Source organism: Camelus ferus, chromosome 8 (assembly GCF_009834535.1).
Source record: "Camelus ferus isolate YT-003-E chromosome 8, BCGSAC_Cfer_1.0, whole genome shotgun sequence".
Lineage (NCBI taxonomy): Eukaryota > Metazoa > Chordata > Mammalia > Artiodactyla > Camelidae > Camelus > Camelus ferus.
Window position 1 is genome coordinate 40,929,208 of NC_045703.1, and position 14,922 is coordinate 40,944,129.

At 36.1% G+C, this 14,922-nt stretch overlaps 1 protein-coding gene and 1 long non-coding RNA gene across 7 annotated transcripts in view; one reads left to right on the forward strand and one right to left on the reverse strand.

Annotated features, from left to right (window-relative positions):
- NKAIN2 (sodium/potassium transporting ATPase interacting 2) overlaps positions 1-14,922 on the forward strand; it is an 854,966-nt gene that overhangs the window by 559,670 nt on the left and 280,374 nt on the right. The window lies entirely within an intron of this gene.
- On the reverse strand, positions 595-12,048 carry LOC116665376. The gene is made up of 3 exons (XR_004321969.1): positions 11,981-12,048; positions 10,327-10,332; positions 595-609 (listed from the first exon to the last, which is right to left on the reverse strand). It is a non-coding gene; the product is annotated as an uncharacterized LOC116665376 (long non-coding RNA).

Below are 14,922 nucleotides of genomic sequence, written 5' to 3' on the forward strand. Positions count from 1 at the left end.
TCAACATTTCCTGTACATCCTCTTTATTTCTAAATCATGAATCATACTTCTTTAACAGGTTGCCATCTTTGTTAATGGGATAAGTGTAACGTTTTACACGTTTGGCTGACAGTAATTGGCAATTTCATTAAGAATCCCAACTCAAGCACAAATCCCTGGACAGCACCAGGAATCCCTGGTCCTTGATCTAAGGCAACTAATTTCTCCAAGTTTTGTAAAAGGGAGTCACTTATAGCTAACCATGATATTATAACTCTTATAATACGGTGCTCAGTGAGAGAACAGGCTACTCCAAGTGGCAAAGTGTTGAAAACTGAAGACTTTTATATAAAATTATAAGCTACTTTTAAATTGCTGTCACAAGGAGCTTGAAAAATAAACACCAGTAATTCAGGCTTAAAATTATAGTGTTCAGTTGTTAAAAGGTCGCCTGCCCTTGGCCTCATTCCCACTTAATTGGGACAGGTTAATCCTCTTTTCTGTTCTTACAAGTTGGAATGAAACTAGGATCTCTGTTAGTGCTCCTCATCCATCAAATCTTGTGACCTTGAAAGAAGATGCCAGCTCTCCTTCTCAAGAGAGAGTCTGAAAATGAGAATTAAAATAGGGCTTCTCAGTGGAGACCCATAGCAACATGTAATAAGACATGTAAAAAAAGATCCTATCACTGCAGACATTCTGTAATATTTCTCAAAGTAACATATGGAGTCAAAATGAGAATTCATTTCATCTCATAGTAAAAAAAAAAGTAAAAGATGTTAAATCTTCTAAAAATCAACTAAAATCGTCTGAGAAAATTTTTAATGTAAGTCAACAATTTTGTAATTTGTTTCTTTTCTAGTCTTATAAAAATTTTACACCTCAGAGTATGAAGTATTTTAAACTCTGACTTTCTAGAAAGAATCCCCAAAAGGATAATAGAGATATTAGCAAAAGGTGTGAGTAATGATGTAATTTTCATTCTTGTAATTTAAAAAATATTAAAAGGTAAGTGGACATTTCTAAGTAACCCCAGGGAGGACTGCTTTTATGATAATAAATGTACAATTATAATAAGTATATAATGAGCACTGCCATAGCAGCAGTATTGAATGTCTAAGAATCAACATTATTTCACTGTTTTCAGTGTATTAAGGAAAATTCACATGATCCCAGAACACTGTGGAAAATTTATGAAAGTATCATTTGATTTCACAATAAGCAACCTGTAGAAGTGCATAATGTTCACCAGGTAAATTCTTATTCCTCTTCTAGAATTATCCAACCAAAAAAAAATCGTGTGTATGTGTGTGTGTGTGTGCGTGCGTGCGTGTGTGTGTGTGTGTATATATATATGTATCAGGACTAAGAATGAGTTTCATGAATTTAAGACTAAAGGGCTTTTGATACAATTGAGGCCTACAGAGATTTAGTCTGACTAAATTAAAAGAAAAACAGTATTATTGTAATTTTATTTAATAGCAGCTTTATGTGAGACCATTATCTGTGAATAAGACTCCACTACAGGCAGGTGTTCTCCATGCTTCCTGTAACTAAAGCCATACATGTGCATCCCCACATCTCCAAAGTCAGTGTTGTTGTCTATTTACAAGTTGCTCCATTTACAAGGAAAAGCCAGACAGTGCTCTCCAAAAATGACTCAGGGTCTAGGGAAATTTAATGATAATCCAATGCAAGATTATCTTTCCGTTAACATTGCAATAACCAATCTCACATACACCGATTTATTATTAACTATAAAATTATCTGGGAAGAGCAAGTATATTCTTAACATCTGGTCCAAATAAAACATCAAAAGGATAGTAATTATAACATTTATGCTTTATTCATTTTAAAAGAAAGTGTTTACTGTGAAAATATTATTGGAAATTTAATCAGTCAAAACTCAGACTGGGTCAACTCAGAAAAAATCCATATTCCAGTTTCACTACTTTCTGGCTGGTGGCCTTGGGAAAATTACTTAATCTCTTTAAACTTCAGTGTCCTCATGTATAAGCTTGTGATAATAGAACCTACTCATCAGACTGTTGTAAAGATTAAATGTGAAATGCTACTTGGTTAAAGTAAAGAATGTAGTGCTAAGTACATAGTAAGTGTTCAATAAATGTAATTCAAAATTGTTCTAACTTTATTTTGACTCTCACATGGAATAATATGAGTATGTCTTAAGAATCCAATGCACAGATTTTATATCTTCCAATATTGATAAAGGAAGCAACCTATTTTAAACTACTTAAAGCCTCAGTAGGATTTTTAAGATAAACTTGAGCAGGGTGATGTAGATATGAGTGATCTCATAGCCCAGACCAATTAAGTGTTATAAATATCAACCAAAGGAAATAAAATGATAGCAAAATTCTGAAATCTTGATTTAGAAGATTCCTCAATGAGCAGAGATTATGCTGATAGTGAAAGGAAAGAAAGGGGGAGGATAGTAGTGAACATTATAATCTAGAATTGAGGAAATGATAAAAATATAAATAGCTAAATTTATTGAACATTTATGTCATGCTCCAGCAAAATTATAGTAAATGCCTTACACGTATTCTCTTATTTAACTCTTCTAATAATCCTACCCTTTATTTCAGAGGAAATAACTTTAGATATTTAGATTACACTTTTCAAGGAGAATTCTTTTTTTAATTGAAGTATATTTGATATATAACACTGTGTAAATTTAGGGTGTGCAACATGTTAATTTGATACATTTATGTAATGTAATATGACTGCCATTGTAGTGATACTTGTCATCTCTATCACATTACATAACTATCCTTTCGTTATAGTGGTTGGAATAATTAAGTTCTAGTCTCTTAGCAAGTTTGATGATTATAATACAATATTGTTGTCTGTATTTGCTATGCTGTGAATTAGATTTCTAGGGTTTATTTACTACTCAGTGTAAGTTTGGCTCTTATACAACATCTGTCCTACCCATCCTCCACCCCTGCCCCACCCTAGTCCCTGGTAACCACTGTTTCATTCTGTTTTTACAGACCTGGTTTATTAGGTTTCTCATATAGATTATAAAGTTACCAATACTTGTCTTTCTCTGTCTGATTTGTCTCACTCAACATAATGTGCTCAACTTTCATCTGTGTTGTTGCAAATGGCAGGATGTTCTTCTTCCTTATGGATGGAAAATATTCCGTTGTATAAAAGCTTTCGCACAGCAAAAGAAACAATTTACAAAATGAAAAGACAATCTACAGAATGGAAGAAAATTTTTACAGAGCATATATCAGATAAAGGGTTAATATCCAGAATATAAAAATGACTCACAAAATTAAATAACAACAAGAAAAAAATCCAATTAAAAGTGAGTAGAGGAACTAAATAGACATTTATATCAAATGGCGAATATATGCATGAAAAGATGTGAATATCTGAAGATCAGGAGATACAAATCAAAACCGCAGTAAGCTATCAAGTCACACCTGTTAGAACAGCAACCATCAAGAGGATAAGAGATTTAAAGTACTGGTGAGGATGTGGAGAAAATACAGTCCTTGTACACTATTCAAGTTTCAACCATTATGGAAAACAATTAAAAATAAATCTACCATATAATTCAGCAATTTCACTCCTGGATATATATCCTCAAAAATGAAAATAGGGTATCAACTAGATATCTGCACTCCTATGTTTACTGCAGCGTAATTTACAATAGCCAAGACAGGAAGACAACTCAAGAATTCTTATGCTGATTAATTCATCATTTATTGAGAGCCTAATATGTGCCAGATGCCCAGTTAGATGTTAGGGTGGCACTGACTATCCAGCTCTCAAACTGATGTCCATAATAGTATTGTTTATCTTAGCTAAAGTTTGCAATTCAAACTCTTCTGATGTTTTGTTCTACGGTGGGAAATGTCTTTACCTAAACTGTTTTAGCTCAAATTGCATAAAAATAACAGTTATTACTCTACTCTCTTAATCTTTGTGTTTATAGGATGCACATATATTTAGACTTCTGCTCCACTGATTTCATAATTTGAAAGAAAAATAAAAACATGATAACTCTACTAATTATTTCCATTATGCATTTAGTTCTATCAGATACTGAAAAACAGTATATAAGAAACACTGACTAATGAAACTTGTATGGGTGAGGTTGCTTTTGGAGTGTGGAGCTTGCATCCTGAGGCAGAGTGCAATTATACTGTAGCAAATAAATAAACTGGCATTTTGAACCAAACTATGTATGAGACTAGAAAATGTTATGACGTAGGAGCAGGTAGTTTTAGTAAAATTGAGAGGTGGCTTATCCTTTTGATAATTTAATTTTTATCTTTTAATTATGTAAAAGCTCAAGATAAATTTCTGTCTTACTTTCCAACAAGATCTAACCTATTTATAACAATTCTGCCCTTCAGGGCCACCCACCCACATCATATAACTACAAAGACCAATATTCCCAGATTATAGTAGTTTCCCCTTATCCCCAGGGAATATGTTCCAAGACCCCCAGTTGATGCCTGAAACCATGGATGGTACCCAAATCCTATACGGTTGACCCCTGAACAACACTGAGTCATCAATTGCCCTGCACAGTCAAAAATCCATGTATAACTTTTCACTCTCCCAAAATTTAAATAATAGTTTACTGTTGACCAGAAGTCTTACCTATAACAAATGGTCCATTAACACATAATTTGTGTGTTTTATGTATTATATACTGTATTCTTACAATAAAGTTAGCTAGAGAAAATAAAATGTTATTAAGAAAATCATAAGAGAGAGACATTTGCAGTACTGTATTTATTGATTCCATAGGTTTACAACATCTGTTTACAAGGTGAATTATCTGCCAGTGCCTACATCAATACTGTCTTACATGATATAAAACGCTGTAGATGTTACACATATACTAACACTAGACATCAAAAATGAAAAGATAATGTGAAAAAGAAATTCATATTTATTTACAGATATAATGATTCAGGAATTGATAATGAAGAAGCAGCAATATGATTGCTTTTTGGTGCCTGGTGTAGCTGATACAATTCTTCCACAGTATTCCAGTTACACACTAATGAGTAAATCATTATAAAATTTTATGGCATATATTATTATAGCCATATTCATAATACAATATTGGAAACATTGTTACATTTTTAAAAAGCAGTCACCTGCCTGTGATGATAGGCTGATAAACAGTTCCTCCAGTTAGAGAGGCGTACAATACAGTAATGTAATTCTTTGAAAGCAAAGTTATAAAACAGTAAGAAAACTAACACATTATTAATTGTATATTAAATATCACTCACCTTATGCCTTCATAAGGATAGACTATTATCTATATATGTTTTTTATACATTCATGACATAGCTAGCGTTTTCTTAATTTTTCCCATATTTCTAGGTCATGCAGTTTTTGTCTGCAAGTTTTTTTCAAATTGTCACAAATCTGCCAAGATTTTCCAAAATGTTTATTGAAAAAAGCTCTGTATAAGTGGGCTTGTGCAATTCAAATCCATGTTGTTCAAGGGTCAAGTGTATGTGCTATATTTTTCCCTATACATACCTGTGATAAAGTTCAATTTATAAATTAGCACAGTAAAAAAATATCTAAACTGCCAGCATCACTGTGCCTTGGAGCCGTTATTAAGTAGAATAAAGTTTACTTAAACACAAGCACCGTGATGCTGCAGCAACAAGTCAGACACCCAGGACGATTACTAAGTGACTAGTGGGCAGGATACGCCAGACCAAGGGATGATTCACATCCACGGCCTGGGCTGGACAGAGCAGGAGGGTGCAAACTCTCACCATGCTACTCAGCATGGTGAGCAATTTAAGACTTATGAATTGTTTATTTCTGGAATTTTGCATTTAATATTTTCGGACTGCAGTTGACCACAGGTAACTGAAACTGCAGAAAGCTAAACCACAGATAAGAGGAGATGACTGGATACCACTGGATGGTGTTTCTGGAATTGCTCAGTGTAGCAGCCCTGCTCGTGTCCATGTGCTCTGAATATTTGAATTGTTTCCAAGATCTTAGTTTTTTCTCAGAGTAGCTGTTGCCTACAAACGTTCCCTTGGGTGATTCCTCCCTTCCTTCTTCCCTCTCTCCCTTTCTTCCTTCCTCCCTCCCTCCCTTTCTTCCTTCCTGTGGAGCAGTGTGCAAAGTTGTGGTGTTACAAAGTTATAGTATTTTGGCAATAAATTTTAGAACAAAAAGATAAAACAACTTAAAACTCAACTAGTCTATGAAATATAATTCTGCTTGGTGAGGTTTTCTTTTTCAAGATATCCAAGATCTTCGTGATGGAATGGATATATATTAATAGACCCATGGTCAATATAATCATATGACCCTTTAAAGAAATCAAGTCATCTCTTCCAAATAGTACATTTTAATTGATTAATGCATGTTATCTCCTTGTATCTTTGTACTCTTCCCTCCAAAACCAGATGGTGAACTTTGTCATTGCAGCCAAAATATAAGGGTCTAAGTTACATGTGTGAGTGTGTGTGGATGAATATATTCAATCTGTACATATTCAGGGAATGAAAAGTAATCTCTGTGGTTCTAAATCGTACCAGTTTTATTCAGGGTGATCACGACAATCACTGCACATAACAAAGGCCTATTCTGGTCCTTTTTAATATTTTTGCTAATGGAAACAGTGATATAATATATTCTTGTGCTGTGTACCTGCTTAGAAGTGTGTTTAAAATTGAGCAGCGTTTCATTTTAAAATAGAAAAGTCACGCTTCACCCAAACTCCGTGCAGAGCCCTCCTTATAGATCTTATTTTGTCAGTTTTACAGGGGCAGCTTTTTACAATAAGGATCCCAGAGACTCCACAACAGAATATAAAATGTGGGCTTAACATGAGGGAGAGGAGTGATACCTATTTCTCATCCCCATACTGTGGATCCTGAACTGGTCTGGAATTACACATGATTAGGTGTTCTGCTCTCGGTCCCCTCTTCTTATCTCTCTGAAGACAATAACCCTGAACTCCCATGGCCCTGAGAGTGAGTGCATCCTTAGTGCTTCGGGTGTCCCACCTTCGTCCAGGCTCTAATGGTGCAAAGATTCCAAATAGGAAAGGCTTGAACTAGTCAGTGAGGTCAGGGAAGGATTCACTGGGGAAGTGGAACTTAGGATAAGCTCTGAAGGATGAGTAGAAATTATCTAGGTAAGGGGATGGAGGGAGACTGTTCTAGGTAAAGTAGAATGTGCAAAGGTCCTTTGGTGGCAGCGAGGATGACAAGTATGAGGAACCAAGTATAAGCCACTGTGACCAAAGGACAGAGCATTCTCTGTACATGTGAGAGATCAGACAGGAGAGGATTGCAGGAACCCAGTCAAGCAGAGCTGTGGAGCCTCATGAAGGGTGTCACTTTTTATATTAATTAAAGGGAAAGAACTTAGGCAGAGTAGCTCTATCTTTTGAAAGTTACCACTGAAGCTGGAGTGTCCAGGAAGCATGGGGTTGGGTTCCAATCAAGGGGGACTTGCAGGAGTCTAGACAAAAAATAGTGATGTTGGATACAGCAAGGGCTCTTTAGGAAGTGAATCAAGAGAAAGACTAAACTGTGTAAGAAAGTTGAAAGAGGTGTGACGCATAACTGTGATTGCAATCAGAAGAGATACGGTAGGTCAATATATTGAACACACATGGGCATGCACAGAGAAACAGAAAATCTTTTCTCTGGTTAGAGAATGGCTACCCAGTCATCATTATATTTGTAATTGGGAGAAGATAAACTCAACGAGTCCCAAACGTGAAGATGTTCTCCACGCTATGTAGCAAATATTCTCATAATTTTAAATGATCGGGATAATATTAGTCGAGTGAAAAGATAGGTGAACTCTGTTATTGTAAAACACAATCCCTCAGTTAAACCATTTTAAACTCACTTAGCTTTACTAAAATAATATTTTTTGTCCTTTATTCACTCTTTCCTATTTAAAACAAGGGTTGATGAAATACTGCCCAAGGTCAAATCTGGCCCTCAGTCTGTTTTTGTAAACAAAGTTTTATTGAAACACACCAGACGCATTCGTTTACCTCTTGTCTGTGGCTTCTTTTAGGCCGCAAAGGCACAATGGAAGAGTTGCAACAGAGACTATGTGGCCTATGAAGTTTAAAATATTTGGCCGTGCATGGGACCTCAAAACACTAAATTTTAAATACATAATAACAAAGTGTATTTTTGAAAAACTATATTTTCTGCCTTAATATGAATTTCTTGTTTCCTTAGAACAAACATAATTTTGTATATATTTTGGGGGCCCTGGAATAACTATCCTTCTAGTCCACCATTCTTAAATTACGCTTTCTGTTGTTTTTCTCTTTTTCTAATATATAACTCATTAATCAATCTCTGACACATTCAGAGGCGGGCCTAGTCCCAAGACAACTGCATGTATGTAACTCTCAATTTTTATAGTACACATTTCATATTAATGCATTAGCTGGCTTATTAAAATATTTGTAGAATATTTGTACTCCAAAATGTATTCTGAGGCTAAGTGATTCAGTGAGGAATAAATAAAAGCTGTCCTCCCAAAGGTAAAAACAGAGCATCGACACTGCTGAGAGTCTACCTTTTATGCTAAGTACTCTGGTAGTCTGTGGATCCAAGGAACTCAGTGAGAACTTCTGTTTAATAATTTAGGCACAAATATATAGATATAGAGAGATGGGAGCTGACCAGGAGGTGAGAAGGATGAGATGGCCAGATTACCATTAGAGCAGTTTCCACAGGAAAAACTGTTACAAGTACGGTTCTTAGTAAGATTGACTTTGAAACAAAGTGCTCCTTCGCTTTAGAATTTGAGAAAGCACTGCACTATCTAATAAGATACACAAAATGCAGTTCCTAAATTCAAAAACATTTATGGCTTTGCTATTTATTTCATTCATTGTAGTAATCATTTTTTGAGATTTAGGGCAAATTCTTAAAGAGTAAATGTTCATGTTTGCTGGTACTTTTCCTTATATTAATGCTCTACAAATACACTAGACTAAATAGAACATGTAAAATGCTGTTGGAAACGTCCTGTGAGAATTTTGTGTTCTTCCGTATGCCTCATTGCAGAGGAATTAGGTGGCTGTCCTGAAAAGAAACTCTGTGGACCTTTTGTCTAAGGCTGTGGACTTGTGAGGTACCAGTCCACCCTCATTCCCATATCCAACCATTCATGTAGAACTCACAGAATGTACCATTATCAGTTATGCTAAACTTTGTGTGAAAACCTGGGAAAGAGCAAAAGAAAACAAAAAGTTCTTAAGACACAGTTGGTAAATAGAGTCATTAAAAGCAGCAGTTATAGCCACAGATAAAAGAACAATCTTCAGGTACTAACCTGTAACAGCTCTTTTCAACTACACGCACATGTATGAGAAATCATCAAAGTCAGCATTATCATCTATTAATACAAATCACTGTTGCCCATCAGTGGGAGCCAAAGTATAGTATCAGTAAATATTTATGCTTTAGGTTTTCTTAGAGTTGAAAAAAGAAAAAAATTGTTCAAGGTAGTACCTGTCAAATTTCATTATTTCAGTGGTGCCCTTTCCCCTTTGTGAGCATTTTAAGTTCTTTATCACAAAGAAGGGAAAGGAAATAAACAAATTGAGCAAAATCAACACAGACTAAATTAAAGCAAACACCCCCTGAGCTTGCTTCTCCTAGGGTTGGGCTCTATTTCCCATGAGCAGGCCATACAAGCTGATTAATGCATCTCTTTGTCCCATTTGGGAGAATTAAGTGATTCTTCAGAGACACCCACAGCATTAAAAAATACCTGTGATATTTGTCCTCAGGATATTTGTTGCAGCAGTATATATGTGATTGTGTGTATGCATGTGTGTGCAAAACCTTCTTTATATGCACATAGATATTTTCAATTAAAAATGAAAAAATATAGATATTTTAAAGAAGGCCAAAAAAAGTATGGCTAACACATACTAGGTATTAAATATTTGATAAATGTTGGTGTCTAAGTAACTTTCTTTGACATAAATTTTGTCAATAACTGTGTTTACAAGTTGTAAGCGACAGAACTATTTTGGGGACTCTCTGTGACATATGTTTCCTATACATAGCTAGAGGAAGATTTTATTATTCCTTACATATAGGTAATCTGTTCAAGAGTAGATCCATAGTTCTTTTGATCCAATCGACATCAAGGAATACATCGGTCTAGACTAGAACATTCTAGAGCTATCCCAAAATAAGTTCTTTGAAAGTTTGTGGACAAACTTCTCAAGTCATAAGAACTGGATATTAGATATGCCACACAACTGATTTTGACATGAAGAGAAATCACCAAAATTAAAAGATGGATTTCAGTTAACACGTGCATCTCTCTTGTGTGGGCCTGAGCAGGATGGCCTCACTGTATCTGTCTTTTTCTAATTATGAATTATTTTCAGTACCAGGCATCTAGAGCACATGTGTCTGGCTTCTGCTAAGAATCAGTCTAACACTTAATACTTATGCTACAGCATAATATCACTTTCTAAAACAACCTAACAGTTTTTTTTAAGCCAAGCAAAATGGTGAAGCTTGCAAATTTAACAGCACCTAAAGATAGAAAATGTAAAAGACCTGTGGATTTTCTTCCATGAGTAGATGTAAATGCTAATGAAATGTTCCTTAAAACACATTTAAATGAAACCATGAGCTGCCTTCCACGAATATATGAAAGTTCAAGAAGGACTGAAAATGCACTGCCATTGTGATAAGACCGAGTACTGATGGTGGACCACGTTCTCAGGCTCAACGTAGTTTTCCTTCTCCTGCATATTAATAATGACAGGTGGTGCTGGAGATAATTTTAACCAGATTATGGCGAGCTGTAGTTCTGATTCAAAGACTTTTTTTTTTTTCACTGCTTTGCTTGAATAGAGTATGACTGAACACACTTTAAAATTCATTTCTTTCCCAAAAGCATTTGAAGATTTTTGTGAGAGAACTGATGAGACACTTGCTTTCTTACATAAATAAATAAATAAGCAAGCAAGCAAGCAGATAAATAAATAAATAAAACTTTGAAAAACTTAAAGCACTGATTTTTAAAGGGCTTCTCAGACATTTATGTGAAGATAGCTTTTTCTAATTCCGGAATATGAAGACACCTGTTCATAGAGCTCCCAGATCTGAAGTGTGTGTGCGTGTGCGTGTGTAAAGAATGCATAGAAAAAGAATTTCTCATCCTTGGACTTTAAAATAAAGCTTCTCCTAATTGGCAAGATGTGGAAATCATTTCAGCCAAGAAGTTAACACTATATCTCTTTGGTGTTTACATCTTACAAGTAAGCTAAGCTTTGACTAGCATCTTCCTCTTGGTCAAATTCTGAGGTATGTGAATTTCATTTACAAGGCTTGAAGGAAGCTTTAAATCAATCAAATCTGTTTCTTTTACTGAACTCAGGCACCCGTACATGCACGTGTGTGTGTGTGTGTGTGTGTGTGTGTGTATGCACATGTTTGAGAACATAAGGAAAAAATAGACTCTTCTGATTTTTGACAGGCACGTTTAAGGCATGCTCTAATGTGCTAAAGCAATCAGAAGCAAAAATCTAATCAAAATTCTCAGATACCAAGTTTGGAAACCAATTAAATATTGGTCAGTGTTAGGACTTTACATTGCTCAGAAAAGAATTTCCTTTCTTAAAGCAATGCTATGTGCATTGTGATAACAAAGGAAGTATATGTGAAGACAGCATCAAATCATCGTAGTTCAAGTCACTTATTTTTACTTAACAGTCACTTAAATCTTGCTTACTATACTCTAATTCTTTGCAAACATGAACTCACTCAATCCTCTTAATACAATGAGGTGAAGACTATTTGCACCCCTATTTTATTTCTTTTAGGCACATGACATTGAAACACAGACAACCCAAGTTCCTACAGTTCATGAAATTCTGGACCTCAGATAGGAATTTAAGCAACCTTCTGTTTATTGCAATTATTCTGACAACATCAAAATCTTTATTCTTAACTACATACTTAACCTCCTTAATCACTGTCACCCTTTGAGCTGAAAGCACTTTATAAATTCTGGGCCTGGAACTTCCAACCAAAATTAAGTAATCCTGAAAAAGAAAGGAGAAAGCTATACCACTCTGCATTAATTCTTTCTGCCAAACATCCCAGCTACTTAAAAGGCATGCCTTATAAAGCTCTTTCAAGGGGTGATAGATTTGCTTTAATCCTTAACCAAAGTAAGAAGAATGTAAGAGCTACTGTGGGTATAAGTCTGAGTCCACAAGGGCTAATAAGCTAGCAGTATGCCTTAGCGCTCCAAAGCCCAACTTAGCTTCTAACTCGGACCCTCCCTTTCAGGGTCCACACCAGGTTTCTGCTCTATCCCTGGAGTCTTCCACAGTGTCGAGTTGTTGGGGAGGAGGAGGGAGTTGGACCATCTGCTCTTAACCCATACAGGTTATCAATGAGATGCCTGTTTTTCCAGTTCTAAGAGCCTGTGGGTTTTCTGCTGCTTAGTGATGCCTGCAAGAGCCAAGAATCCTTTGCCAGGCTGCCTGCTTGGGGGTGTCTGTCGCGCATTTCCCCAGTAGTGCTACGCCTGCCTAGTCTTCTCAAACAGTTTCTCTCTCCCTCTCTCTGTCTCCCTTTCTCTTTTGATGTTTGGGAGAGAATTCCAGTGTTTTCTCCCATGATCTGCTCAGAACTTTCTGAAAGATGCCAATAATTACCCGTTTACAAAGACCTTCATTGCTTTGAACACAATCCAGGGAGACTGACAAGTTATTTTGAGCTTCTGCCCTGCTACAATTTCTTCCTTGAGGCAATGAGCACAAAGCCAATTTATCTGCTAACATGGGTGAAAAGTGAAGAGGAAAATTCTAGCCCAAGCGTGTAAGTTTCCTTCTACAAATATTATACTCATCTCAGAATGATTGCCCTTCTCTTAAAGAAAGCACAAAGAACATTTTTTTCTAAAGCCCAGCTTTTAGAAGTTAAGTTTCATATATGTTGTATTCACGGGTTTAAGAAAAGGGCTTTTAACAGAAGGGTATTTATCCTAATACTAGTTTCACTGTTAGATCAGAAAACAGTGTTTGAAAAAAATTACTGTATTTATCAAATAAAAAGTAGGTGATAACATTTGGCATACAGATCTGTCTTTTTAAAATACCACTCTCACATGAAAGGAGCCAAGGGTTCCTTGAAGAAATGGCTGATTCTTGGGTTACAGCAAGAACATGCGAGATGAGCCTGAAACACCGAGTACGCAGGAAGTAAGAAAGTGTTACATACACACACACACACACACACACACACACACACACACGCACACACACACACCAGTGAGGGCATGTCAGAGGGATATAGGAGCTAACAGAAAGAGCTCCAAATGGCCAAAGCTGGAACAATTTAAGCAACAAAATAAATATTGGATTATAACCCAAAGTATGAAGTAAATATTGATGAGTCTGTACCAATTTAAATAAGTGATTAAGTAGACAGGTTAGAGAGAACAGACCTGTCTCCTGAGCAGAAGAACCGCAAATAACATTTGTGGATACTATGCCCTCCAGGAGGTGGAACAAAACTGTCCGTTCTCAGAGCATAGGCCGTCCACAGTGACTTCTGTCCACAGTGACTCCCTTCCAGAGAGTATGGTATGGAAATGCGGGAAAAAGTAACTATACAGTGAAGACACCTGACAAATACCATCTCAGCCAGGTGATCAAGGTTGCTATCAACAGCCATACATCGTGCTGGGAGCGTGTATTCTTGACATGATGTGATAAGAAGGGTGCTTTCCCTTTGTGGTCTTCCCCCCAGAAACCACATTACCTCAGTCTCATCATAAGGTTGACAGATACACACAAATTGAGGGCCATGCTGCAAATTGTCTGACCAGTGTACTCAGAGCTGTCAAGGTCATCCGAAGCAAGGAAAGGCTAAGAAACTGTCGCAGTCCAGAGGATTATGTAGAGATATGACAGCTAAATGTGACTTGGTTCTCTGATGGGATCCTGGAACAGAAAAAGGAAATTAGGTGAAAACTAAGGATATCTGAATAGAGTGTGGATATTGGTTATAAGAACATATTGGTATGTATTCAGTAGTTGTGACGAATGAACCATGCTGATTGATGTAAGATGTTAGTAACAAGGGACCTGGTTGTGAGGTATACAGCACCTGTCTGCACTATCTTCACAACCTTTCTGTACACTTAAGGCTTTTCTAAAATAAAAGATTTATTTTAAGAGTCCAAATGGTAACCAAACAATCTAACCAAACAACATATGGGGTGGAATGGGGCACCTCACTAAGCTCGCCCCACCATGTTGTCTCAGCAAAGGTGAGCCCCCCAGACAGGCCCTCACACACTGGTGTGGTGCAAAGAATTCTGTCACTGGCAAAAAGCATGGCCTGGGAGAGGATTAAAATGAAAAGCTTTAAATTGTAATGTTTCTTATTGAATCACTTATGTGCTTAAATCAATATATGGCAAGAAAGTAAAAAAGAAAATCTTCAAGCAGCATGTTTTCTTTAATGGTAGTTTGGCTTCTTTTGTTTGTTTGAGGGTCTGTCATAGAATATAATTTGAGAGCTTATGGAGAAATTATAACTACTGTTAAAGTTACTTTTTTCCTATTCAGGCATGTAAAGGAATACTAGTGTGAATTTTGTCTTCTTTTTTTTAAAGAAAGAAAAACAAACAAACAACAAAACCCGTAGTAGATTGAATACTGATAAAGGTACTAAACCCAATTAGACAAAACATTAAAAACCAAGAACAAAAACCAAAAAAAGAAAAAAAAAAAAAAGAGCAAGCATTCTTCTCCTTAGATGGAATCACAGCTGTGCAGTGCTGGGACACTAATGCATTCTGCATCAAACAGATTACAGAGGAAAAGACACTCTTATTTTGGATGCAGTTCAGAATTTGGCATCGTCTCTCACCTTTTGA